This window comes from Peromyscus leucopus, chromosome 8b, assembly GCF_004664715.2.
Source record: "Peromyscus leucopus breed LL Stock chromosome 8b, UCI_PerLeu_2.1, whole genome shotgun sequence".
Lineage (NCBI taxonomy): Eukaryota > Metazoa > Chordata > Mammalia > Rodentia > Cricetidae > Peromyscus > Peromyscus leucopus.
This window is the reverse complement of record NC_051086.1, coordinates 67,479,642-67,484,970: the sequence shown is the minus strand read 5'-3', so window position 1 is coordinate 67,484,970 and position 5,329 is coordinate 67,479,642. Positions and strand designations below refer to the sequence as shown.

Here is a 5,329-nt window from a genome sequence, read left to right as displayed (position 1 = left end):
TTACTAAAGTGTGTTTTCATTTTCATTATCAAAATTTATATCAAACAATGGAAAAGATAAAGGAATATAAGAATAAAAGTTATATTTAATCCCCCACAGGTAATGAATAACACTGAAACTTCTTTTATAGTCATAATAAATATATGTGCATGTGATAAGAGATATATATTTCATAGCATAACACTGTCCATACTCATTTTAACATGCTCTTTTTTTCCACTACTACATTACTGTCATATTTCCTATTGGCACATTAATTTCCTTGTGTTTACTTTCAGTTTTAAAGGGAACTAGAACTCTTTCTTTTTGAAGGATCTGTATGACCCTGCTACCTTTTGTTTTGCTGGACAAGGTCTCATGGAGCCCAGCTAGCCCTGAGTTCACAATGTAGCTAAGGATGATCTGAGCTCCTGACTTTTCTCTCTCTAGCTCCTAAGATGAGGATTATAAGTATGCACCACCCTACCTGGCTAATATTCCAATACAGTACTTTTTTGTCCTCTCTTTCACTCTGTAGCCCAGGCTGGTCTGAACTTACTATGTAACAGGCTAGACTGTCATGCTCCTCTTGCCTCAGTTTCCCAAGGGCTGAGATGGCAGGCGTGGGCCACCTGCTCAGCTTCCCAGTACTTTTGGAGAGGTCCAAAGATTAAGGCAGATAGCTGCTTGGTGCAAACAAGACAAGTTCACAAAAACCTCCACTTTGAACTTTTGAAGCTATTGCTTAATGACTGAGTAAACAGCGATATTTGTGGGGTGTTAAAAGGATTACTTGGAAGCCAGGCACAATGGGTCATACTATAATCCTAGCACTCAGACCGCTAAGGCAGGAAGACTGCCATGAATTCCTCTAGGCCAGGATGGACTACATAGTGAGTTCTCTATCAGCCTTGGCCACAGAGTGAGACCCTGTCTCAAAAAAAAAAAAATTACTTTAAGAGAGAGTAATGGAATATAAATAACCAAAAGCAGAAATGGGGACTACTTTGAAGAAGAGAGAGGTCAGTGGGGTAAAAGAAGATTCAAGTATGATGCCTACATATGAAAATGTCATAATGAAACCCATTTTTTGTATGCTAAGAAAAACAATAGAAAATAAAAAAGGCTACTAGGAAAGTTTCCCCCTAAAAACGCATTATTTATTAAATAATATAAATATAAACATATGAAGGGCTAGGGAGATTGCTACTCTTCCAGATGAACTGAGTTTGGGTCCTAGCACCCATGCCATCTGGAACTCTAGTTCCAAGGGACCTAACTCCCTCTTCCGGCTTCCACAGGTATACACACACATGTGGCATTTACTCACAAAGACCCCTGCCCCATGCAAATACACATAAATTAACAAAAATAAATATAAGAAATATTAATACTTAAAATATACATCAATTACACACACACACATATATATACATTTTGCCATTTCTCCAATTTTAGAGTTATTTAATGTGCACATGTCTTCAAGTATGCATATGCACCATGTGTATACCTAGTGCCTGTGGTGGTGAGCTGACATGGGGAACTGGGAACTGAACTCTGTAAGAGCAACAAGTGCTCTTTGCCACTGAGCATCTTGCCAGTCCCCACTTATTTATTTATTTGTTTGTTTATTTTAGCTATAACTGTGACCAAATCAGAACTGACCAAGCTGGTTGTGGTGGCACATGCTTGTAATCCCCTTACTTAGGCAACTGAAGTAGGAGACTTGCCACGAGTTTGAAGCCAATCTGGGCCACATAATGAGCTCAAGAATAGCCTGTGCTACAAAGAGAGAAAAAACAAAATATCAAACTGACATGGGACTCTCCATATCTGAAACTTCTGAGCAAGCATTAACATTCTTCCTTTCCTACACCCTGAAGCTATCTATGCAAGGGTGGGCTTAGGAGCAACAGCAGCCCTAACTGCTCTCTACCCCCACTTCTGACTTTGGATGCTCTTTAAACACTACCCAACAGATTCTGATCTAAAGTGTTTCCCCAGCGTTTATATTCAGCTATTTTCCAAGAAGAGTCACTTATGACAAGGAGCCACAAACCCTTTATATATTGACATAATTTGCCTAGGACAGGTTAAGAGTCTATGCTCCCCTTCTCTTCCCACTCTCAGTATTTCATTCCTGGGTTCACACAATGGCCCTTATAATGTCTTGAGGACTTGCTATTTCTCCTATCAAGTGTACTTCCTGGTTCTTGTCCTTGAAGTCTGTAATCCCCGTATGAATTTGTGTATTTTTTTTTTTTTTGAGACAGGGTTTCTCTGTGTACTGGAACTCTGCTGTCCTGGAACTCTCTTCGTAGACCAGGGTGTCCTTGAACTCAGAGATCCACTTGCCTCTGCTTCCCAAGTGCTGAGATTAAAGGCATGCACCACTCCCACACCCCTAGAATTGTGTATTTTTTTCTAATGGTTTTTCAAGACATTTTCTGTATAGCCCCGGATGTTTTGGAACTTGCTCTGTAGACCAGGCTGGCCTTGAACTCACAGAGGCCTGCCTGCCTCTGCCTTCCAAGTGCTGAGATTAAAAGCATAAACTAACACCATTGTGTATCTTGTATCTATTTATTGTATTAATAAAGCTCTATTTATTGTATTAATAAAGCATCACATTTGTAGTAAACACTCAAATTATGTGTTGATGTCTCATCACTGAACAGATGGTTACTGGAGGTAAAACTCAGTGTTTGTTTTTGTTTTTTTCCCAGTAAAAGAGATGGCTCCCAGGGCCTTGTATGGACCACACAAGTGCTATATTCCACTGCTCCACACCTTCACCCTTTTTGTTTTTACTTTCTGAGACACTGTCTAAATTGCCCAGGCTGGCTCTGAACTTGTGACCTTCCCGCCTCTTGTACCTGAGTACCTGTGGCACCAAGCCTGGATGCATGACTCCTTTTGTACAAAAGAATCAGGTAATCTTTATTTTCACATAACAGCTGCTATTGGATATTTTTATTTAAGATTTATTTTTTTTTCATTTTTAATTGTGTGTGAGCCCATGTGGGTACAGTGCCCAAAGAAGACAGGAGTATCCAGTGCTTCTGAAGCTGTAGTTACAGGTTTTAACCTGCCTGACATGGATGCTGGGAACCAAACTCAAGTCCTCTGCAGGAGCAGTACCCCCTGAAGCGTTGAGCTGTCTCCAGCCCCAACCTGCTATTGGTTTTCAGACAACATGAATCAAAGAGGACCCATAGTGTAATTGTTGGTGAAGCCTGAACTCATCTCTCTCTGTTTTATATTATTATTACTACTACTACTTTGAGACTGTGAGACAGGGTCTCACTATGTAGCTATGACTGGCCTAGAACAGGTTATCATTATGTAGATCAGGCTGGCCTCAAGTTCAAAGAGATCCACTTGCCTCTGCTTCCAAGTGCTGGGAATACATGCATGTGCCACCACACCCAGTAAATGCATCTCTCAGTTCATATTCATCTGTTGTTACTATTTAATGTCTGTGTGCACATGCATGTGTGTGCCTGTGTGTGGAGATGGGGGGAACCTGGGTATCATCATTGGAAAGGCTGTCCATCTCCTTTGAGACATGAGATTCCCATCAGCCTGAAACTTACTACTTGGGCCAAGCTTTCTGGCTGGAGAGCCTCAGGGATAGTCCTGGCTCTACCTCCCCAGCACTGTGATTACAAGCTTACACTACCACACCCACTTTTTACATGAGTACTGGGGATCAAGCTCATTCTCATGATCGCAACGTACTTTATGGACTAAGTCATCCCTCTCCCAAGATCTTACTTGTGGTTTTGAAAGACGGGATCTCCCTATGTTGCCCAGGCTGGCATGCAGTGGCTATTCACACTACTAATCAGCACAGGAGTTCTGACCTCCGTTTCTAACCTGGGCCAGTTCACACCTCCATAGACAACCTGGTGGTTCCCTGCTCCTGGGAGGTCACCATATTGATGCTGATCTTAGTGTGGGCACCCAATCGACATAGTCCCATGTAGTTGAGGCTGACCTTGAACTTCCCATCTTCTTGCCTCTACCTCCTGAGTGCTGACATCATAGATGTGGACTCTCACACCCAGTTTACACAGTGCTGAAGATGAAGTAGAGTTCTGCAATCACTCTATCAACTAAGCTTCAATCTAGTTTTGGATAGTTTTTGCTTTTCTACTGGTCTGTTTGTTTGTTTTTAGGATGTATGTGCCAAGCCTGGCCTAGAAGTCATAATTGGTATTCCTGCTTCAGGCTCCAAAGTGCTGTGATTATAGACAAGAGTTACCACACTTAGCTCATTTTACATTTTTCCTCTCAGATTCCTATATCTCTTGTTCCTTCTCTTCTTCCAATATGTATTTTTCTACTTTCTTTTTATTTATTATGTCTTTTATACCATGTATCTCAATCCCATTCATTTCCCCATCACTTTGTATCTGCCCTCTGGCCTTGCAACATCCCCTGAAAAATAGAATAAGATAAAATTTAAGTGGAAAAATGGGGGGAAATCACATAAAAGAAGCTGGAAGCTATAGTGTGACACAGTGAATCACGTAGCAAACCCTTTTATTCATATATCTTTACTTGCAAGTGTTCATTGCAAAGAGTCATGGGTCCGGCTCAAGTCCTCTGGTTTCTGCTACACTAATGATACTGGGCCCTCACTGCACTCCTCTTGGATATCCTGTGTTCTGTGTCGTGGAGATCCTGCAGCCTTGGATCTGCTGGTCCAGCCCCTTCACATGCTTCAGTAGATCATATACATGGGACAGATGTTGGGGTGGGCCAACTCATGGCTCTGGTTCTGGCCTGGGTAGTTGCAGGGTTGCTCAGCCCGCCAGCTCTGCCCTGACCTCACCACCAGGGTGAGCTCTCCAGCACTGCCCTGGCTAGTTCACCTCTTGTAGCAATGAGCAAAGGGCAGGGCCAGCACTTGCCTTCATGCCCTCAGGGTCAGCTCACCCACACCTACACCACGAGGGCCAGGTCCACTGTGTTGCCAAGGTGAGGTGCAGGGGCCACTCTTCTGACTGCTGCAGCTGGTGAAGGGCAGGGACAGCTCTCCCTCTCCTATCAAGGCATCTTCCCCTACCATCACCTTATCACAGACGAGAGGCGGGGCCAGATCTCCCACAATCACTTTCTCCAGCCAGTTCACCTGCATCCCATCAACAGGGTCAGCTCTACTGTGCTGCCCAGGCCAGGTGCAGGGCCCCCTTTCCCATGTGCTGCAGATAGTAAGGGGGAGGGGCAGCTGTGTCTCCCACCGCAGGTGGCAGGAGCAAGGGGAAGAGCAATATGTATTTGTTACAGATTTATTTGTGTCACTTTTTATTTGTGTGTATGTGTGTGTGTGTGTGTGTGTGTG

General features: G+C 43.2%; 1 protein-coding gene across 2 annotated transcripts in view; it reads right to left on the bottom strand.

Annotated features, from left to right (window-relative positions):
* Positions 1-5,329, bottom strand: part of Acaca (acetyl-CoA carboxylase alpha) — a 266,901-nt gene that overhangs the window by 248,790 nt on the left and 12,782 nt on the right. The gene's annotated exons all lie outside the window — the stretch shown is intronic.